Raw genomic sequence first — 11,178 nt, 5'->3', positions numbered from 1 at the left:
ACTAAGTCTGTGACTACTGTTATTTTGGTGCTATGTATCCATGTGGCTACAGAGAGATCCATGCTCCTTTTGGTGATATTCAGTAAGAATGTTTTGTAGATATAGTTGTGATCTATCCATCCATGCCCCGGTTTGCAATTATGGAGTGCCATATCATGTTTTAATCGTGCTCTACTTTTGCTATAAAATATTTCTGGCAGATTGATATCATGATATTCAATTTTGCCAAGCTTTGTTGCTATGTTGGAGTGCTGTAGCATAGTTTCTTGGTGTATTCTAAGTGCTATCATGCTATTAATCGCAGATTCGTGTCATTCTTGTTTTGCTTGCCATTTGCAAACCGTGCATCCGTTTCCGGTGATCTTTATATCGATTTCAACCGAAATCATCTCGTCTTTCCAGTGGCATGCTTGGTTTGCCAAGTTACTGCCTTGTTCATCATTTTTCTTTCGGAGCACGCATATGCATCGCATATCATATCTCGCATATCATACATGTTTTGCATCATGTTGCTTGTGCATTTCTCGTGATTGATTGTGGTTCCGTTGCGGGTGTTCTTGTTTTGGGTAGAGCCGGGAGACAAGTTCGTGAACGAGGAACCTATTGAGTACGCTTGCGAGGATCAAGCTTTCGACAACTCTGAGAACCTTGCAGGCAAGATGACCATACCCTCGAAATCACTTCTATCTTTGCTTTGCTAGTTGTTCGTTCTATTGCCATACTGCGCTACCTACCACTTGCTATATCATGCCTCCCATATTGCCATGTCAAGCCACTAACAATCCTTTCCTAGCAAACCGTTGTTTGGCTAAGTTACCGCTTTTGCTCAGCCCTTCTTATAGCGTTGCTAGTTGCAGGTAGTTGAAGTTGGTTCCATGTTGGAACATGGATATTTTGGAATATCACAATATCTCTTATTTAATCAATGCATCTATATATGTGGTAAAGGGTGGAAGGCTCGGCCTTATGCCTGGTGTTTTGTTCCACTCTTGCCGCCCTAGTTTCCGTCATACCGTTATTATGTTCCTTGAGTTTTGCGTTCCTTACGCGGTTGGGTGATTTATGGGACCCCCTTGACAGTTCGCCTTGAATAAAACTCCTCCAGCAAGGCCCAACCTTGGTTTTACCATTTGCCACCTAAGCCTTTTTCCCTTGGGTTTTCGCGAGCCCAAGGGTCATCTTTATTTAAACCCCCGGGCCAGTGCTCCTCCGAGTGTTGGTCCAAACTAGAGCACCGTGCGGGACCGTCCATTGGCAACTTGGGTTACGTTGGTACCTGTACGCTTAGCTTATCCGGTGTGCCCTGAGAACAAGATATGTGCAGCTCCTATCGGGATTTGTCGGCACAGCGGGTGGTCTTGCTGGTCTTGTTTTACCTTTGTCGAAATGTCTTGTAAACCGGGATTCTGAGACTGATCGGGTCTTCCTGGGAGAAGGTTTATCCTTCGTTGACCGTGAGAGCTTATGATGGGCTAAGTTGGGACACCCCTGCAGGGTATTATCTTTCGAAAGCCGTGCCTGCGGTTATGAGGCAGATGGGAATTTGTTAATGTCCGGTTGTAGAGAATTTGCCACTTGATTTATTTAAAATACATCAACCGCGTGTGTAGCCGTGATGGTCTCTTCTCGGCGGAGTCCGGGAAGTGAACACGGTTTCTGGGTTATGTTTGACGTAATTAGGAGTTCAGGATCACTTCTTGGTCATTACTAGTTGACGACCGTTCCGCTGTTTCTCTTCTCGCTCTCATTTGCGTATGTTAGCCATCATATATGCTTAGTGCTTGCTGCAGCTCCACCTCATTACACCATCCTTTCCTATAAGATTAAATAGTCTTAATCTCGCGGGTGTGAGATTGCTGAGTCCTCGTGACTCACAGATTCTACCAAAACAGTGGCAGGTGCCGACGATGCCAGTGCAGATGACGCAACCGAGCTCAAGTGGGAGTTCGATGAGGAACGTGGTCGTTACTATGTTTCTTTGCTGATGATCAGTAGTGGAGCCCAGTTGGGACGATCGGGGATCTAGCTTTTGGGGTTATCTTATTTTCTTTTGGATTTGACCGTAGTCGGTCTATGTGTGGATTTTGGATGATGTATGAATTATATTTATGTATTGTTTGAAGTGGCGATTGTAAGCCAACTCTCGTTATCCCATTCTTGTTCATTACATGGGATTGTGTGAAGATGACCCTTCTTGCGACAAAACCACAATGCGGTTATGCCTCTAAGTCGTGCCTCGACACGTGGGAGATATAGCTGCATCGTGGGCGTTACAAGATAGGCGTCATGGTCTCATGGAATGGACATCATGGGGCTTATTAGGAACTCTGAGTTCATCGGGCACCATGCCGAAAGGTGAAGCAACTTTTGGTATTTTGTTATAGCACGATTTGTTCTTCTGTTTCCTAAACTTGATCGCTCACTTGCTTTCTTTCACATGGTAAAGAGGTCAATTTCTTCCAATACACGATCGCTGAGGTATGTATCAATGTCTAAAGGTTAAAAAAGACCCAGGTTATACCATATGGTTTAGGTTGCTCACCTTGGTGGCTGACTAGGCGTCCAAAAATCTTAGTGAGAGTATAAAGGACATTTTTGATGGTGCAATAATGGAACACAAAAAGTTGTGTGTGTGTGTGTGTGTGTGTCCCACGACCTGGGAGTCTACATCTAAGAGTTCCTTTCAGTTTTCTATCAGAAACATTTCTTTATAAAAGTTCTGTTGGACACTTATCTTCTCTTTACTTATCATTTTGTGGGACTACGAAAAAGTTCATCTGTGTGTAACTACAGGGTTCTCGAAGTCTGCCCTCTCATTGACAGGGTGAAAGTTGTGGAATTTTTGCTTTAACTGCCTGGAGTAAGATGACAGGACATACAAAGATGCATTCAAGGTAAGCTCCAACGAAATTAGGTGTTCATAAGACAATTCTTTCAAGTTGCGACCTACATTGTGGTGTCTCCGTTCATCAAGTTCTAAGCACCAGCTCCAGTGAAATTAGATGTTCATCCAGCCATACTCCTAGGTGGATTTCTCTGGTGTGCTTATTATTGTGTAGTTAGTGGTTATGCACATGCCTCATCATCTGATATTTCTGCAGTAGTTACTGAAAGCAATCTGAGGACAAAGCTTTGATTGTTGTTGTAGTTGAAGATTCAGAGTTGCAAGGCAGGCACAGTTAACAGGGATAAGAAACTATACAAGATTTATCAAACCAGATATATGGGCTTGGTCATGCATTGAATGGTTGTGGAGGATCTCGGGTAATTAGGCCATACAACAAAATTAAATTTTACTTGCTTTTAAATGTTTAGGGGGCAGATGATGTTTCATATGCTAGACTGAAGTACGCACCTTTTAAGAGTATCACTGATACTCCAGTCACCCATAAAAATGGAAGTACTGAAAATTAGTTTGCATGGAAAATAACTAAATAGTGAGTCCGAGCAAACTACTGCCTAGATTACATGAGATCATTTTAGCTCTAAGAGTTTCTTTTATCTTTTTTTACATTCTGGTAAACATGTGGGTGAATAACTGTTAGAAATTGTTCTGTATGTACACGTGCATTCTACTAGAACTGATGCTTGAAAGAATAAAAAGTTCTATAATATTTGTAAGCCAAGCGGTGGAAAAGCTCACTCCTCACAGTAGATTACCATCGTCTACGTATCTGCTTTGTCGAAACAGAGTCCACAGGTTTACTCATGTCATCTATTTTTTGTTGTTTGAGGGAAGGTTTGTTAGGAGCCCATCTCTTCTGCAGCAAGCCCTGGAGAAAGAGAGCTAGATATAATGGTACTTGCTAGCCTTTTAATGGACACTTTCTTTTGGCCTTTTTTAGTTTCTCTAACTAGGTAAGATACTTCAATGAGTGAGAATTTTTTGTTCCCTCCCTTTTTCATTGTCTTTTGAGTTTTGCTTTATGGTGAGAGGAGGATAGGATACCCAATTGCCCTGGGCATCAGAGATTAGGTGAGGTCACATTGTTTGTCTCGGCTTTACAGTGTGAGGTAAAGGAAGAAAATAAAGTAATGTTAGAATATTACAATCATATATCTAGACATATCTCTACTCCTAATGGAGCAGTTGGAAAATAAAAGCCGGGAGAAGTATGTCCCCTCCGTCCTCCTCCCGCGACGCGCGTCACGGGAGAAACCCTTGCGTCGCCGCCGCCGGGACCCCCTCCTCCTCCCCTTCTCCCCTCCCCTGCCGCCGCCTGCGAGCAAGGCCGGGCGAAGCCCGGACGGCCTCCGGCGGTGTGTGTGGGGGGGGGGGGGGGTCTTCCCTTCACCGTGTGGCCGCGTGTGGCGTAGGATGGCGTGGCCGGCGAAGGCACCATGCGAGTAGGGGCATGATGACGTGGCATCTGAGTGTGGGGCGGCGACGCCTAGCCAGGTGCCCGTACGGGTGGCTCTACGGTGGGGGGTGGCTGCGATGTTGCGGGCGGCTCCGTTTGTGCGCGCCCAGATCTGGCAGCGGTTGCGCCCGCGCGTTGCGCTGGCTCAGCTGTGGCCTGGGTGGCTCGGCACGCGTGGGAGCTCGGCGGGCGGCGGCTTGGGTTGCCGCTGCACCTCGTCGTCCGGCTGTGTGGTCACTGGTGGTGGATAGCGGCCGCTGGTGAGATTCATCTTGTCCAGCCACGGCGCAGGTCTGAGTGCGGCTCCAATCCAGCCCCTGCTGAGCTTGCAATTGTCGCGACATAGGGCTGGACCTTTCCCAGTGATGGCCACAGTTGAGGGATGGATCCGACGCCGGGAGGGCCACGGAACCATCCTTGCCTCCTGTCAGGTGGCGCACCAGGGAGCTCGTCCTTGCACGGCCTGGCAGGACGGGGCGGTGGCGGCCGAGTGCGGCCGGCCCGGGGGTGGGCCTCAGACCTGGGGACCGTCCAAGGGCAGGGAAGGAGTTGCCTTCCCGCCCGTCTCTTTGCCTGTCATGGCTGCAAGCTTCGGTAGGGGATGGTGTCGGGACCATGGGTGTTGGGGCGGCGGCCCTGGAGGTGGGAGGCGTGGGCTCATGGGCGGAGCTCACGGCTCGGGTGTGAGCTAGCTGCCGTGACCGTGCGGGGGGTGTGGTGGTCAGGGTGCGACAACCGGAGGGGTAGGTCCGGCGGGCCTGGTTTGTTGTGCCTCGCCTCGGGGGCTGTGAGGACTTCCCGGGGTGAAAACCTGCTTTGGCTCTGCCAAGCCGACGGCGACGTCGCCTATGGGCGGTGCCTCCTTCTTGAAGGCGTCGTCGCGGCTCCTATACATGCTCCGAAGGAAACCTTGATCTTGGGATCGGGCGGTGGTGATACTCCTGTGTCGTGCCCTTCTTGAAGGCACCGCCTTGGAGTGTTCGGCTTGTCGTGCACAGCTCTCTCTCTCTCTTCACGGTGACTCGCTCACGGTTGAGGTCTGCGGAGACTACAAGTGGTGCTATCCCTGCCTACATGTAGTTGCTTGGAGTGGATGGGGGTGATCTAGCAATTCATATACACCCTTGTATCTTGCCTTGTGTGTGTGTTGTGGGGTGAGTTGTATGTGTTGGTTTGTATGCTGATCGTTGCTTTATGTATAAAGCGGGGCACGAGCCTTTTTCGGTAATGAAGCATTTGGTTGTCTCCGTTCCGGGTTTTTTCGTCCCACCTCCCACCTTCGTCTGGTTTTAGGTTGAATTCTTGTTCTCTAGATCCACCTTCACCGACAGCAAGCGCTTGTCTGTGACCTCCCACCAGCAGCGCCTTGAGGTCACCCACAAAAGCGACCAAGCAATTCCACGTTGTCACCCTCTACTACTTCGCCAACAACATCGAGGAGGTCGTGGGTGAGAGCTACTGTCCTCCTTGGAGAACATGCTCGTGCCCCATGCGTACGAAGAAGAGCTAAGACACTCGCATGGGTGCTCAAGGAAATACACCAGATTGAGTGAGGTTAGATTAAAGTTTCTTCATTCTTCACTAGCTTTTCTTGTGCCTTTAGGTATTTCAGATAAGTATCGTATGCTGCCTACAACATGTAAGGGAAGCCAAAAATGATTACAAAATATTTATGCTTCTTCATAGTTGTCCATTTGGTTCTAAACTTTGTTGAGTGGCAGAAATATTTTACATTAATTAATAAATAATGTTGCTGCACACGTGAGTTGGTTTGCAATGAAGTGGGCAGGTAGACATGTTTTTGTTGAATAAATATTTTTCATAAATACGGGGGCATGAAGATAATGTATTCTTTCTTTACTCCATTGACAATGGGACAATGTTCTTTTTGTGTTTCAGAGTAAAAAAACAGACTCTAATCTGAATCTGACGAGTAAAAAAATATCGTTGTGTTTCAGAGTGTTACACAATTTATCAACAAGAGCAAAGACTCTAATCTGATGATGTAGGATAGCTTTAATGTGACAGAGGATCATGGTGGTCGATGGATTGTGCACCCGGTAGTAGACTAAGAAAGGAACATTATTTATGGAACACAATGATATTCAGAGCAGCACTGCATTATGTGAGATTTAGAAGGTATTCAAATTAGTGTTTCTTGATAACTGCAAATTCTGTGTGTCCGAGTTTCATATTTTTCTATCCCTGTCAATGTACTAATCCGTTGTTCTTTGATGTGCCTTAAGTACTGCCGTCGGATGCATCCATCTGCTAATCTCCTGGCACCGCATAGACGGAGCCAAACGAGTTGGGGCCTCCAGTCGGCTGGTAGTGGACAACAACACCGGGTTTGTTAATTACTCAACAAGTCACAGATTGATCTCTTTTTTGATTGGTTTGGTGTGGATTATCAGGCCTGTCGCGCAATCATAGATTTATCTTTTGCTTTATGTGGGTGGACAGAAACACCCTTTCTAAAGTTTTGTAGGTATTGTAATGAAGCACAATAACACACTCCAGCATTCATTCTTTGCTTGATATTAGCAAACAATGTAAAATAACCAAGCTCACAACATTCTAAAGCGGTCTATTATCTACTTCAGCAGACAACAGACAGAAAGAAGTAAGCAGTATTTGATTTGCTCATACCCATGGAGGCATCGAATTCTGCCCAAAGTTTGTCGCAGCACTTGTGGTCAGCGGCGAGGATGAGCACCCACACCCGCTCCTTGTTGCCGGCCTCTGCATCCTCCTCCCTCGAAGCGGGTCTATGCGGAGAGTTGATCTAGAATATCCTATTGTTAGATATAACAAATAGGTGACAAGAAATAAATAAGAACTATGTAGTACAATATATGTGTCACACAGTATACTTTGAAAATGTGTAATTTGAGATTCTGATATAGATGTGGGCCTGTAACACACCTTGAACATGCACTAAAAATTGTTGTTTACAGTCTGATTTCTAAACCTGATGAAAACCCCTATTTAAAAAAGGATTTAATAGAATTTGTAGTGATTCTTTTGTCAGATTGATAATATATTGCAAATTATGCTTGATGTTTAATTTCTTGGCATATAAGGTGCTTATTTGAAATTTGGTTACTACTGAAATTTTGTCAAGATACTTGGACTTTCATTGTTCAGTCAGGTCCCAATCAAGAGTTAACCTGAGACAATAGAAAGTACTGCCTGCATAATTATTGATGGTTCTGGAATAAGGATTAAACCAAATCAACCAAACGAATCCTCGAGGATGCCTTTTTTGGTAGCTAGCCAGGTTAAACTTTTCAATCCGTGCTCGGCCTTGTACTAATAGGTCCATTGTTTCAATATTTATGAAGCACCACATTTCCAATACATTTATTAAGCACCCTACCAATGTCAAATTTTTAGATCTTGCGTACTTTCTTGTGGTACTTGCCTACAAATTTTTGTACAGTCTATAAAAAAACGACGACTGTCCGGTCTAATCATAAACGTAGCCTAATCATAAAAAATGAAGTACACAAAAAACTTCATAAACATAGTTATTACAGTTTTTTATTAACCTTTTTTTTACAATCTTTCAGATTATTCAGAAAACGAGTTACACAATTTTTTATTTAGAGAAAGAGTTACCACCATTTTTTTAGAAACAACTTTCATGTTCTTCTTTAGAAACATTTTTTACCACTATTATGAAAATATCTTCAGATTAAAGATTACAGCTGCAAAAAATATAACAGCTGCATGATGGTTAATCAAATCAAGGATGGTCAAGAACTTGCAGATGCTATGTTTTTTATTTTGAAGTTAAGTCTCAACTTGGAGCATTGGAACATTTGAGAAATCTCACCGCCAAGTCGACATCCAGCAATGGCATCTAGAACACAAAGGTCTAAAATTGAAAAGTACACAATCTGTCGAAATGCTCTCACCATCTCATGAAATTGATATGGTCGGTGAGGCAGAGGACGATGGTGTAGTGCTGCCGAAGCTCGGTACTTCCTTCGCTGCACTGTGCTTGCTCTTCTAGGTGTCATCCAACGTTGCCCTTGCGCGCATCCGCATCAGTCTCCAACCTTGTTACAATTAATATATTAACTCCCATTGCTTCAAAGGGATATATATGAAAAGACAACAGAATAGAAAACCATAGAAACATGGTGGAAATGACTAAACAGAATTACTATATGCACACCTTTGTAGAGAAGGTAAGAAAAAAAGAAATTTCTTCCTCTGCTCCAAGTGTGACACCTCTGAATCTTTCAGTTGTAGAAGAAGACAGAATGGAGATTAGACTAATCTGCCTTCTCGTTTTGAAGATCACAACAACATTTACTACATCACAATGCACAAGAACCTAACGGTTACGTCAAACAGAGTTTGGAAATCAACAATCATGAGTTGTGAGATAACAAAATAATCACATCTGACTTGGTCACTCAAAAGAACTTATGCAGGTGAGAACCCTTATTGTGCTACTGCTAACACCATAATTTATTTGATTCAAGTGAGACTGAGAAGAAAACACTACGGGTAATCAAAGTACAACAGGTGATTCAAATAGAATGTTTAGGATACATATGTTTACAGTTGAGTTTCAGTTCGTAGAAATATAAAGTTTGGTACATCTGGACTGAAACAAAGCTCAAAAAAATTGTACCTTCGCTGTGTGATTTCCCTGTCAAATACCGAGCATACTATCAGTAGGATGTGTAGCAGGCCAACAGGCAGCAAGCCAGCAACTCAGCCTGGGTTGGCCAGACCGACGGCACGGCTCAGCTTGAGGTAGAAATCCTCAAGTCGCCCTTGGCTCCGGAAATCGCCCTGGGATGGCTAGATCCACGGCGCGGCTCGCCGACGGCCGGATCCGCCTGCTCACCGCGACACCTGGTCTCACCACTGCTCACTGGACCCGGCCAAAACAGATAACCGTGGTGGGGACCGAGGAGTGGAGGGGATGGGAGGCGGCAGGGTGTGCCAAGGTGGGGAGTTGTGGCGGCCGGGATGGCGTGGCGGAGAGGGTTGGCGGCGGCGACGATTTGGCAGAGAGAACGAGCGAGAGGGTGAGAGGGTATGGTCTTGCAGATGGGTGCCATGGGGTGAGAGAGTGAGAGGGTGGTTGCCATGAGGATAAGTCAGGATAGGTGGAAAAACTAATTTGGTTTGTCTCTTTTGTTTTACATGTTTACATGATTAACAACTTGGTTCTTTCTTAGACCACATTACATAGTACATGTGGAGACTGGCACTACATCCAGCACCCAACATGTAACAAAGCAGGATCTAGATAGTGAGTTCAGTTTAAATTAGCATAAATTAACAAGCAAGCATGACATTATTTATACAACAGATCCACAGCAATGTTAAACTCCTAGACTATGCTCGGTGCGGCTTGGCAGGGAGAGGAGGATGTGGGTGGCGCGAGAGGTTGTCGGGCAGAGGAGGAGGTCAGCAACGACGTGGCGGAGAGAGGATGATGTACATGACACCATCGAGGGATTAGAGGGAAAGGAGACATGACAATTGGCGTGGAGAGGAGGTGTCGAACGACGCCATGGAAGGAAGGATGAGGACCATCGAAGTTGCTGAGGAAGGAGGAGGGGGCGGCTGACATCGTGGAATGGATAGGAGAGGTCAGGAGACGGCATGGAGCAAAGAAGAGGCGCCACTCCTGCGAATGAACCTGACGACCACATTCCTGATATTGTGCATGAATATCATAAGCGCATCAAGCTAATCTTAATTTGTAATAGGCTATTAGTTGAATCATCGCTCTCTATGTATACATCGTTAAATTACTTTTTTTACCATCTTACATTGCAAGTGAAGTGGATTTCAATTATTACTCGATTGCACTCGTGCTATATTTTCTATACATGTGAAATTTAACATGCATTATGTTTATATATAACTTTAACAAAATATTCCAAAAGCCTGTGGCAACGCACGGCCCTTCTACCTCTCTTAAGGTAAAAATAAAAATAAATGCCAATAAAATTCTAACAATAATAAATGTTATCAAAGATTGATATATCTACCTATCACAAGAGAGGTAGGAGTAGTATGTTCTAGAAGATGTGTTTTTCTGTAGTGTTTCTAAATGGTAACTTGTATGGTTTCAACCACCTAAGAAAAACGTCCTACACTGATTTGATCTGTTCGCTCTATCCCCCCCCCCTCGCGGGCGACATGTGAATCCCCGACCCCCCCTCTCCTCCAATCCATCCCCGTCTTTCCCCCTGCCGCCGCCGGCGTGGTTCCCCAGGTTATTCCCACGCGGTGCTGGCAGAGGCGGGCCGTTCTTTCCCCGCTCGCGCGTTGGGGGTGGGGGCGGGGGCTGATGGCGGTGGTGCTCCTCGAGTGAAGGCAGGCCGTTCTTTCCCCCCTGATGCGGCGGCGCGACCGTTGGCTGCAAGGCGCGTGGTGGTGCAGCTGGCTGGCGGCGTCCACTCCGCCCAGATCTGGACCCTTTTGGGCCCCATCTGGGTTGGGGCGAGCCGGCGGTCCGATGTGCGGTGGTGTGGCTCCCTGGTGGTGGTGGTGAGGCATCGGGGGGTGCGGGTGGTGGCGGCTTTGTCGGCCGACGTGCTGCAGTGTGGTAACAGGGGCTGCCCTGACCCATTTGGGCTCGGTCGGGCCAGTAGGGGCCTGGTAGGCCCCTGTCGTCACATCTGGTCGGCTTCGCGGCAGCGGCGAAGGTTGTCCCCTCTCATCGGCTGAGTTGCGGATGCCCCCGAGCCCCTTGGCTCCTCTTCCCTCCTCCAGATCTCGTGTCGGTGGCCTCAGGAGATGACGAAGTTGGTTCAGTGAACGTGGTGGCAAAGGCTGG

This window comes from Aegilops tauschii, chromosome 2, assembly GCF_002575655.3.
Source record: "Aegilops tauschii subsp. strangulata cultivar AL8/78 chromosome 2, Aet v6.0, whole genome shotgun sequence".
Classification (NCBI taxonomy): domain Eukaryota; kingdom Viridiplantae; phylum Streptophyta; class Magnoliopsida; order Poales; family Poaceae; genus Aegilops; species Aegilops tauschii.
This window is presented reverse-complemented; position numbering follows the sequence as displayed.